This window comes from Staurois parvus, unplaced genomic scaffold, assembly GCF_062004578.1.
Source record: "Staurois parvus isolate SC_StPar_1 unplaced genomic scaffold, SC_StPar_1.0 ptg000153l, whole genome shotgun sequence".
Lineage (NCBI taxonomy): Eukaryota > Metazoa > Chordata > Amphibia > Anura > Ranidae > Staurois > Staurois parvus.
In genome coordinates this window covers 13953995-13967011 of record NW_028317949.1, presented here as the reverse complement: position 1 = coordinate 13967011, position 13017 = coordinate 13953995, and the positions used below count along the sequence as shown (strand labels likewise).

The 13017-nt window shown below is 37.2% G+C and overlaps 1 protein-coding gene across 1 annotated transcript in view; it reads left to right on the top strand.

The window, feature by feature from the left end:
- Positions 1-13017, top strand: part of LOC149463730 (cadherin-10-like) — a 590257-nt gene that overhangs the window by 637 nt on the left and 576603 nt on the right. The window lies entirely within an intron of this gene.

Here is a 13017-nt window from a genome sequence, read left to right as displayed (position 1 = left end):
ACTGCAGCATTTGCCTCTAGTGAGACAAATGGGTCTGTCTACTGTATATTCAGGTACAGCTTCAGGTAAAACGCATTGAATGTTTAATAAGCACCTTATGGTAATGGTGTGAGATTACGCCTACAGAACACTGCACTAATTAGATGCTTTCTTGGTGCACTGCAAAGTGTTTTGCTAAGATAGTATGATGAATATGAGGGGAAATCCAGAGTTTGGCATTAATTGCATTGCAAGGAATATATGTGTTGTGTTCTTGGGTAACGTGTAACATATCACCAACGCCAAACACACAAACATGCTGCCCTTAAGCAACTGTTGATGGCATTACATGATCAGGAATTATTGTAACATGAGGATGTGCTACATGATCCTCAGTGCAGCCAGACAATCTAACAAGCCCTCTAGCCCCACAATGATCCAGCACATGCAGTCATTGACAAACAGTACCCAGCTTCTTATAACTGACATATTATCTGTTCTGCTTTCACACAGATGGAGCTGTTTCCTATAATCTTCATCTTTCTTTCTTGTAAAAGCATCTCTATTATACTAAAATGCACATCTATTATTTCCAATATGTGTCAAGATATATTATTTTGTACTTTTCCAGTCAGACAAATGTGCCCACTCAGACACAAATGGCTTTAGACTTAGAACTCAAGCATGCCTCAAAAATACTAATGTATTTGTGTGCATGTGCGCGTGTACATCCACACACTATCTATCTATCTATCTATCTATCTATCTATCTATCTATCTATCTATCTATCTATCTACCTATCTGTCTATCTATTACAAAATTTCAATGTGCCAATCTGACAAATGCCTGACACATACCTTTTCCAAATGCCTCTCTTTGTGGCTTTTATATCATCTTAGAGTGACTAATGTGCAAATGCATTTCTCAGTGACTCAGACAGATGTGTGCCAAAACATACATATACTTGTCTATTTCAGTGTAAGCTATAGTAAAAATGAAATTCTCTCTGACCCAGGCTTGCCGTTGAGCTAAAAAGTGCTGAACTTTTAGACCGCAGTGCACCGCCACAAAGCAGAATTACATATTTTATCTCTATGCTGCAAAGTTAAAATGTGTAATGCAAAAAGCTACACTTGCTGTAAAAATAAATAAGCAGCGTTCTAAATGTGGTATAGCCTGAGCAGAAAGATAAATACTTTTTGGAGCATAAGCTGGTAATCTTGTTTGTGCCATGGGAACCCTTCTAAATTAGACTATTCCATCGCCTTGCCAACCTGTTAAACAAAAGAATCGAATCAAAGGCTCATTTATAGTCCATGAAGCAACTCCTAATAAAAAAAAAAATGAATGACAGATTGGAAGTTGTTTTGCCACTGTATATTGTTTCATATTTTTGTATTACTTTTCAGGACATTACAAGCCAGCATGGAGCATCCTCAATATGGCAATATTATAATCTATCTTTTTAGAGACAGCCTCATGCTTTTCATAGACTGCTTTTTTTCCATCCTGTGGAAAATATTGAAATACTAGCATTCATTTAAGCAGTAAAATGTGGGAAAAAATCATGACATGTGTATCTATATTGTGTGAAAAATATTTAATATTGTGGTAGATACATGCTTGCAACACACATGCACATATATGTGTGTGTATGTACACGTGTGGTGTACCTACTATACATATATAATACATAGATAGACAGAAAGATACACACTAACACTAGGAATCACTAGGAATTAAATACACAGAGTTATATATTCAGCTGAGGACAGTGTTTTCATATCCCCTGCCAGCTAGCTTTTTCATACCCACCGGGGAGTTTAAATCCTCAATCCATTGCTAACTCCTTTACAACCCTCTATCAAAGTAATTCATTCTGTAGAAGAGCTTTCAGAGTAATAGGGTAAGAAATGTGTACTTGAAACTGTTTTGTTATTTCTTAATATTAATTTCTCAGTAAAGCACCAACAAAACAGAAAAGGTTAATTTGAAAATGATACCCACCTCTGCCTCACTTACAGTAATTCCTCTACTGGGAAAACTATGTGAGGAGGGAATCACTAAATACACCCTGCATTCTGTGTAACTAGACTGCTGAATATCTTTCCCCTCTTTAGCATTCTGAATGGCCATGACAATGCATTGCTTCATGCCACTATCTATTTGATTGGTTACTTTTTTGCAGAAGCGGAAAAATTTTGCTAGACATAAAGATTGCTTTAAAGTAATATGTTAGAGGCTTCTGGACTTGTGGTCTTAACTGTAAACCATGCTTGGGTGCACTGTGCAATTGGGTAAAATATCATTTATATATTAATCACTCTGTGGCTAAAATGTGCTTATTATGATCCTGTACTCAGTAGTGAGAGCAGACATGCTTGAATTCATTTCATTGTGTAGAGAGGTTATGGCATGAATGATGAACTGTTCCAATTTCCTACCTACCATTGTTCAGTTAGAGAACAGCTAGGCAAATGCACTGCTGCAATATAATAGGGTAGTGGTGTCTATAATACCATAGCTCCATGCATTGGCTAATAACATGTGTTAGACTTTTTATTGCCTATTCAAAATTTGATAAGCAACTTGATTTGTGTTTTTCAGCAAATTTTCAAACATTTTGGTTGTATAAAATGCCATGTTTAATCTGGTGAATCACTGTAATTGGATTACTTATGAGATGAAAAGCTCTCAAGATTACTGAAACCATTGTCAAATCATTGATATCCACATTTAAGCAACACTGTTTTTATGTGCACAAATATAATTTTTCCGTAGAGTATTAATTTACAAACATATATGTGTGTATTGATTAGCATAATACCTCACTGTATGAGCTACTCAATATACATGCAAAAATGACAGCTTATGGGACCGGCGTATGGGACCAGATTATGGAAACAGCATATGAGCTTGTTTTTGTTTTATTTAGCAACTCTTACAGTTGCCCTTAGCTCACAATTATTAAGGATTTTTGGGGCAGTGGTGAACAAAAGAATGGACAAGATCTACAAGATCATCAGAAAACCCTCTTGAAATTTTGAAGTATTATGAACTAAAATGCAGCTGAGCTCTGTAGGGCTTTGGACAGCTGCTAACTATTCCAATACAAAGATCTAGCAGTTGGGCTAATGTAGGGTGCAGCAGTAACTCTAAAAGGGGTTGTTTTGGGCTATACATAATAACTGCAGTTTAAAAGATGCAGTCACTCTTGTGAAGCAGGGAATGAGTGAGGCCTTAGCTGCAGTTATTCCTTGCATCATCTTTATGCTATTCATGTCAGGGATTGTCAGAGATTTCTGTTGTTACCCGAGGTTAACAGAGATTATTCAAAACCTTCACAGATACATTTAAGCATTGTCATCATGGCAGTATAGCATCATTGTTCCATGCCCATAATGACATCACCTTGCTTCAGGGCCCAGATAAAGCTAGAAAGCTATCTGGGTAAATCACTTGGGAGGGTTGATTTTAACAATTTATAAATATCTACTTCAATACATTAAACCACTTTGTTCACTACATAAAGCAATTTGCATGAAGTCCTTCAAAGTGATTTACATTTTCACAATATGTCCTGGGCACTTTAGATAATACCAAGGTTAACAGACAAAAATAGTTATCATCTAGCCTAGTATTTTCTGCTGAGGCAGTTGGGAATGACTCTACACACCAAAATGTTATTTCTTTTTTTTATTTGCTTTTTTTGTATATAGTTTTTAAATTAATTTGAGTTTTAGTGGTTCAGGGTAGTAAATACTGAGATTTCTATATTTTCCTTTTCCATCTTGGCCCTTCTATGTATGCTGAGGAAGTCTATCAATTTACAGTATGGATTCCTTCCTTTAGGATAGTTTATGTGGTTATTAATTGTTTGTATATTTTGGGCAAGTCTTGATTTGTACCCAGGGCTGTAATTGTCAAAAAAAACAAATTTAGTGCCTTATGTCATATAGGCTCATAAATATAAATTAGGGTTTATTCACTAAAGTAATGATTGCTTTAGTTTACTGCCCTTGGCACAATCTTCCTGTTCATTGCATTACTTTGCTACATTTGCTTAATTATCTCTGGACAGTGTATATAATAGTAACTGTGTAAGATTCATCTCACTGATGTGTCCAAACAGAATCATACAACAAGCATACAAAAGTACATTTAGTGGTCTGACCTATTTAAATGTGAAAATTCAGAAAATGTTTTGGGTACAAAGAAGGTCAGGGTAGTAAGACAAGGGTAGATATCGAATCCCACACAGTGGGTGGTGGATGCAATTGTATTGATTAATGTAATTGAAGGATACAGCACATGTGATGGAAATGCTTGTAAAATATTTATTTTTTTGTTTGCCAAATACACTGGAAAATGTCTTGTGTAATGATGATTGCTTATAGGAATTGAAAGCATGTATTACTGTACCCTTACATGGTTCATTTGGTACATTTGATGCCGAAAGGTGCACAAAAAGGACTGTTAATAGCCAGACTTTTTATGAATTGTAGTGTCCCTCAAGATAGTATTGTATACCAATGGAACAACCAATTTTAACTGATTTTTAAAGCACAATTAGACAACAAACAAAATTACATATCTAAGAATGAATTAATTAAAGGTGAACTATGCCACATTATAGCACACTTGACTCTCAAAGTTCCATCCTCTAGATATGTAACATTTACACTCATCCTCATTGCTTGGCCTCCTCCATCTCGGTCTTCCTCTGGGTCTGGAATTTTCATTCTTTAGCTAGTCTTCACCATTGGATGTAACTCATGCACAGAGAAAATACTTCATGCTGGCATCTTACAGATGCCAGGATTTTCCACTTAGCTGTGCATGTGTGGCAATCAGTGTACAATTAGAAAATATTTGATAGCAGACAAGGTAAGAGGTACCATTTTTTTTAAACCCATGGCACCAGTGCCTTCTTGCCCTTTAGGGAGTTTTAGATGGTGGGAAGCAGGGCAGGGTTTCTGATCATGTGATGGTGATTGGCTGTCACAGTGGTCACATGATCGAAAAGCTTCCAATTGCAATTAGAGATTGGGAGTTTTCCGTTAGCTGCAGGTAACTGTTCCGGGAGTGCACACAGGTCTGTTTACCTTTAGCTACTCATATATGTGGCCTCTCAGCGTTAAGGCCAACCTGCTAAGAGGATGCATATATGCATGGGGTCAGTGCCAAGGAGTTAGAACTTAGATCTCTTTTAAAAAAATACCCATGGGAGCTTTGTTTTATGAACATCTATAGGTTAGCTACTTAAGATCTTGAAATGATACAAATCCTTTCTTGGTAAAGTAGACATCTACCTTTAATTTGAATTCCTTCAACCATTGTTATAGTCTTCGAACAAAGAAAATGTATAAGAAACATCCATCATTTAATCAAATTACTGGGTAGTATTTCCCCTTGTTAAAAAATAATGCCCCTTCTGTCTTTCTGTGACCTTACAGAATATGTTTACACTTTCTGATATTCAGACTTAAGATATTAAAAACAAATTGTATGTTTTTTTCTTGATTGTCCTAGTATATGCACTTTCCGCTTCAATCATAAAGTGCCATTGGTCCATTTAGATAGATTAAATAAAATCTTTTACATTGTCTTCCTGGAAACGCCTCTTAAACCTTCAACACTGTAATTTAGCTTGAGGCAAGTTATTCAACTTACACCTGCTTATTACAGTTCTTCCAATGAATTTTTCAGTAGAATGTTTAACAAGTTCCAGTGGGACTTCTGACGCATTGATAGTAAATGGGTCATGATAGTGTCTTAGTGCAATGTTTGTACTGCATTTATAAGAATATCTTATTTCATGAAGGAACACGGTGTCATCTATGCTGCACTGAGCTTACCAATGATGGTTGGTTAGAAGATATGGTTGCATTATATTTTTATAGCAAAAAAAATGTGTGACACAGTGTATAGGAAATCTATTGACCAAAACTGTTCAATACACACTACTGTGCAGTTTAAGATTTTCATTGAAAGTCTTTATTTGAATGGAGGGTACAGTGTAGTGGAAGCTGTTGCTGCAACCAGCATTATCTTCAATGGCTCCATTGCCAGTTTTTCTCAAATGGAGTACCATAATTGTTTACCTACAAGACTTCTTAGGTTATGTCAAATCCGTAACAGATGCTTTTCCCCTTTAATGTTGCACTGAAAGCTTAAAGGATCAGTGCACCTAGTAATGAGTGCTTTTGGACTCAAGAACCTGATGAATTTTCATATTTCTCAAAAAATATAATTGGAAGAAACACTGGAGCACACAGTATTTAGCATTAGGCAACTCAGACTGCTAACATCTACAGATCTTACATCTCCTTAAGTTATGTAACTCTACACTATTCAATAATGTAATATTACTATAAGCTAGTCCTTATTAGATTTGTTTTAAAGACTCTAATGAATGTAAAGGCATGTTCAAGAAAATTCCACCAATAATGTTTTGGAACTTGTTGTCCATTGGTATGCAGCGCTAATTACTTATTGTGGTTTATTCTTACGTTATAGTCACAGACTGCTAAGAAACATAGAATACCTTTAAATTGTGTCACTTTTATTTATACAATGAATATTAATAATTTGAATAAGTGATGGCAATTTCCTGAAGCTTTGGTTTAGAATACCACAAAACCTGCTTGAAATACAAGGTAATAAAATGCAATACAATATAGGTCTCTATGGTGTAATTATAACGTTCCAAGCTACATTTCTTAAATCTTGAACATTTTCCAAAATTATACAGATACTGTATGCAATTGCACATTAAAAACTGGATAATAACAAAATGGGTAACATCGTTTTTAAAGACTAACTGTATTTTAATCTAAAATAGACCGCATTTATAGCAAAAAGCATTACAACAAAGATAGTATGATAAAGCAAATTAGATTCACAAGCTATTTTATTTATATATGATAAGCAGATTCCTACAGTTTAGAATACTTTAAATATAAAAGGTGCCAATAAACATGAAATTTGTGGATTATTTTGCAATGTCCATTGTTATCATACAGCACCCTAACTGATTGCTGGCAAAATCGTTATTGAAAAAGGTTGGATTTTTTCACCTGTATAGTAATGGTGGTGTTGGGGCTTGCCTATTTTCTTCTTGAATAGACATTCACAACCTGGTATAACACCAACCTTTTTTTAAATATAATGTAATACAAAAACGTAAACTACTATACTGTAACTGCAAATGAAGCAGCAGTTTATGTATCTTTCCCATGTGTTTAGAATGCTTTTCCCCTTCAATAAAAATCCTCCTCTGAATTCAGCTGGAAAACTGACAGTTCTTGGATTGTTGATCTTTTCAGGCCCCTCCAATGATCACTGGTTCCTCAAACTGACCTCCACATCATTACAGGGCACAGTAGTGATAGGGGGGTTGGCGAGAGGAACCAGTGAGCAATTAGTGTAACTAAAAAGACTCAACTCCCAGACATATTGTTTTACCAGTGGATATCAAAGGAGGATTTCTCTTTAATGAAGAGGTGTTTTGGTGGTGTGGGAAAGGTATTTAGGACTGGGTCGCTTTAAAACAAGCACATTTTGATAAAATACATGTGCAATATTATGGGTCATTTTTGTTAGATGTACAGGAATGCTCTGAAACTGTTTCATAACATAATTTTAAAGAGCACCATTCTAAACATCATCATCCCGTCAAAAGTGCTCTCAAGTCAAATTTACACATTAGTGTGCACACAGGGAGCATTGAGTAAGTGTCTGTTTCATTCAAGCATTGCTGCGGTACCCCAGTGCACCCCAATTCTTTTTGATAGTAATCTGGTTAGCCCAGAAAGCACCTGCTTAGGATGCTGGAACACTGCCGGTTCTTTTCTATTTCAAACATGCAAACAGCCTGGTATTAACCACTTGCCTACTGGGCACTTTTACCCCCTTCCTGCCCAGGCCAATTTTAAGCTTTCATTGCTGTTGCAGTTTGAATGACAATTGCGTGGTCATGCAACACTGTACCAATATGACATTTTAATAATTTTTCCCACACAGATAAAGCTTACTTTTGGTAGTATTTAATCACCACTGTTTTTTATTTTTTGCCTTAGAAATAAAAAAAAAAAGTTTTTCTTTGTTTCTATTATAAATGTTTGCAAACAGGTAAGTTTTCTCCTTCACTGATGTACGTTGATGAGGCTGCACTGATAGGCATTACTTATGGGCACTGATAGGCAGAACCGATGGGCAATTATTATTATTATTAATATTATACAGTATTTATATAGCGCCAAAAGGTTTGCTCAGCGCTGTACATTATAGTGGGGGACAGAACATGAGACAATACAGTAACAACACAATACACGAGGGATTCGAGGGCCCTGCTCTTTTGAGCTTACAATCCAGGAACTTATGAGGCAGCACTGATAGGCAGCACTGATAGGCACTGATAGGATTCACTGATGAGGTGCAACTGGTCCGAATTAATAAGGAGGTACTGATGATGCTGCACAGATATACAGCACTGATGGGCACTGATAGGAGGCAATGATTGGCACTGATAGGTGGCACTGATGGGCAGCACTGACTGGAGACACTTATTGACTGTACTGACTATGTCGCATTAACTGGCAGCGCTGATGGGTGGCACTGATGGGCAGCATTGCTGGGCACTGTGGGGTGGCACTGATGGGCACTGCTGGATGGAACTGCTGGACACTGATGGGTGCCACTGATGGGAACTTTTGGGGCTGCACTGATATTCAGGGCACTAATAATCAGTGCCCTGATTATCAGTGCAGATGTCCTCTGTGACACTTGCTGGTTATTGTCAGTACTTTCCTCATGCTGTGACAGTGTGAGGGAAGTGCTGCCGATAACCGGCAATTATATTTACTTTGTGATCAACTCTGTCATTGGACACAGCTACTCATGTGGTAAAAGGCCACTGTGATTGTCCTTTTACCTGGTCATGTGATCAGCTGTGTCTGTAGGATGCAGCAATCACAGACAGTGCAGGGTGCGTGCCACTGGGGGTGCAAAAGGGGCGCGTTCTGGGAAGACGTCATATGACGCCCTCCCAGAACTAGACAATGGCGCTGCAGCCATCATTCGGCTATAGCCCAGTTGTCAAGTGGTTAAAAATGACAGTGCTAATTATTCCCTAAACAGTTTGAAAATGACTGGTTAGGCAGGAAGTATTGAGATAGGAAATTACTCAGCACAGACAACAGGAAGCACTGAGATAGAAAATTACAAAGCACAGACAACAGGAAGCACTGAGATAGAAAATTACAAAGCACAGACAACAGGAAGCACTGAGATAGAAAATTACAAAGTACAGACATCAGGAAGCACTGATATAGAAAATTACTCAGCACAGACATCAGGAGGCACTGAGATAGGAAATTACTCAGCACAGACATCAGGAGGCACTGAGATAGGAAATTAGTCAGCACAGACATCAGGAGGCACTGAGATAGGAAATTAGTCAGCACAGACAACAGGAAGCACTGAGATAGGAAATTACTCAGCACAGAGATCAGGAAGCACTGAGTGAACTTTTGCATTTTACCACAGTTTCAGAATGTGCTTGAAAGAATTAGAAGCTCACTGATTGATTTTATTGATGACTGTATTTGTTCTTAAAGAGAGTTATAGACATAACATTTAAGTTTTTAGCAGTGCCGCTTATGTGGTGATGAGATAACTTCGCTGTAATGCAGATGATAACATGGCATTATTCAGAAGAGCATAAAATTAAAGCTCACCAGCTCTATTTACACTTTCTTAGAAGAATGCAAACACAGATAAAAATACTTTGTAATGATATATTAAAGCTGAATTCTAGGCAGACATAGAAAACACATATTATTGTAGCTCTGTAATCATTAATACATTATCAGATTTTTTTTATAAATATAAGCAGTTTAAGTACCTGGATTTATCCTGGCATCAGTACAAAGATCCACTCAGTCCATGTGTTGACAAGAAGCAGGCTGATAGTAAGAGAAAGAGGAGTGATGAAGAGATGAGCTAATTACTGAATAATTTTCCTTTCAGCCTGGGTTCACACTGATGTGGTCCGTAATTCGCAGCATTTTCTGTGCAAATTCTGCACCGCATCAGAATCGCACCCCATTCTTGTTTACCGCTGCGGGTGTTTGTATTAAGTTAACAACACCCCGAAATCGGACCACAAAATGAGGTGTGCAGAATTGAATCGCATAGGTGTGAATATCCATGCGATCCAATTCTAGTGCGGACATAAAAAAGAGTCCTGCACCTTTTTGGTGCGGGTGCAGTGCGATTTGTGCCATACAAAATGTATGGCTCCTATCGCACCGCACACAAATCGCATGTGATTTGCACAGTTCCTGTGCGAATCACATGTGATGTACTGCACCGCATTAGTGTGAACCTAGGCTCACTGTCCAATCATTATTATTATTATTATACAGTATTTATAAAGCGCCAATAGTTTGTTCAGCGCTGTACATTACAATGGGAGACAGAACATGCGACAGTACAATAACAATACAATGCGATACACGAGGGGTTCGAGGGCCCTGCTCCTTGGAGCTTACAATCTAGAAGGGAGGGGATAGTGGTACAGGAGGAAATAGCTGTGGGGGATGGAGTGGTAGGAAAAGTGGAGGAGGTCGGGAATTAGCAGGGGGTGGGGTAGGCTTCCCTGAAGAGATGGGTTTTCAGGGTGCGCCTAAAGGAGAGGAGAGTAGGTGATAGTCTGATGGATTGGGGTAGGGAGTTGGGACAGGTCCAGGATGTTCTGGGGTCATAGGAAATGGGTTAAATGATGTTGGTCATCAAACTGAGGGCTACAGGGTTCTGTATTATGTGGACGCAATCTCAGGATTAAAGGAGAATATTAAAGCAGAAGTTGTTTTTATTGTTTTTTTGTTACTTTTAATGGGCTAGTCATTTAAATTTGATTTAATTCTGATTTAAATGATCTATCATTGACAACTGCATATAAACTAAACTTCAAACAGAGGCAAACTTTTTGACTCTGTCCTGTAATCTTTTAGCTCCTCCCAAAGTCGTCATGGAAAACCCATATCAGCAATAATCCTTTTATGGTAATACAGTATGGTAATGGACAAATAAATTGTATTGGCTGGCACTGCAAAGCAAATCCATTTTTCAACTCATGCAAACTTTGCCATACTTGTACTTAATATTCAGAGCAAGGAGATGGCTATTAAAATGGCATACATAGTGACAAAAGATTAAGACTTTGGTTCACTGATTATGGATTATGAAGAAGAAAAAAACTTTTATATTATAAATTACTGCTCCTTTTGCATTTTTCTGAATTGCCATAAAATGATTTGTAGAATGTAAAGTATATTACACCTGAATATTTGTAATCCTATGACACAAGAGTAATTTTTTACATTGCACAATTACTTCTAACATGGTCTTCTGACTTTTATTTGACCTTTGCAATTATAATTTACCATTATGGTATAGCTGTAAATATGAACATTCTCTTCTAGAAGACTATACCCTATCTAGCAAGAAAAACAGGTTTCCTGAAACTGGACCAGTAGGTTAGAAATGCATTGCTCATCATTTATATTGTTGAATAAAACACATCCTATTCTGTTATATGTAATCTATCATGAAAAGGATGATTGTGCTTTTATATAAAGTAAGTGTATACTGCCTAGCCCCCTGATACAAATGATCTTAGCATCCCTAGATGCACACTTACGTACTAATCCGATGGCCTCTGCCTTCCATAATGATTTGCAACAGAAATCTCATTGCAACTGGCCAAATTTGCACAGTGGATGCTCAAAGGCTCCAGAGTTTCACCTGGGTGTCCTGAGACTCAGAAGATGGTCTCACAGATGTCACTATGTATCGATACATTGTGGAAGTTCACAACTATAAGACTGAGTATTCATCTGGGGCAGAGGATGATAGAATACATTTTTTTATCAGGAGGACAAAGAAGACAGAATTTATACAATACAGGAAAGCATGCTTGCCCTGTAAAATTGATTCTTTTGACTAATAAAAAGACAAATGAAGACCATACTAACCCATTATTTTATATTATCATTCTCATTAAAATACTTGCCTCTGTTATGCAAAGATTAAAAAAAACTGTTCTAAGCTATGTCATGTAACCTAAAGCCTAGGCAAACATTCACTCCTTTCAGGAGTATTTTGAATGTTTCACACCACTATATATTGCCTAGAGCAAACCCTTATCATGTAATGAGCGCATACAGTACACTAAATTATCTGAATTTACATATAATTGTAAATAATATATAAGGTTTAAAATTAACACACACTGAAAAAGAAATCCACAGAATAATCATAATTTTATTTTTTTTATATGTTGGATGATTTATTGAACTAATTTATGTGGTGAAATATTTAATATAAACTTTCCATGCAGAGGGCCAGCCTAATTTGGGGGGCCAGACTGTGGCCAGTGGGAGTAGGAAATGCCCCAGCGTCAGTGGGAGTTAGAAATGCCTCAGGCTTGGTGGTAAGTGAGAGTAAACAATTATATAGTGTCTGTAGTCAGTAGGAGGAGAAATAGTACCCCATCATTGTTATTAATGGGAGGAATAATTCCCCATCATTGGTTTCAGTGGAAGGAATTATGCTCCAATGTTGTGTCAGTGGAAGGAAGGGTGCCTCATTGTTGGTGTAAGTGGGAGGAATAGTGCATCATATCAGTATGAAGAATAGTCCCCCCAAGGGCAAGCAAAGGGCTACATTCAGCCCATGAGCTAAAGTTTGAACACCATTAGCATACATGACCATCACCCACTGGTTGTGATATTTGCTGTGAATTGATATATGGGGAGTGTTTCACTATATTTGTTGTTGATCATTGCAAAATAAATTCTAAAAAATTCTGGTTGTTATGGGTTGCTGCACTTAAAAAAGTATTATTTTTTTGTAGAATATGGCCAAACATGACTCTAGGATGACTCTGGGATAACATGACTCAGTAGGAAATGCCCCAGCGTCAGTGGGAGTTAGCAATGCCTCAGGCTTGGTGGTAAGTGAGAGTAAAC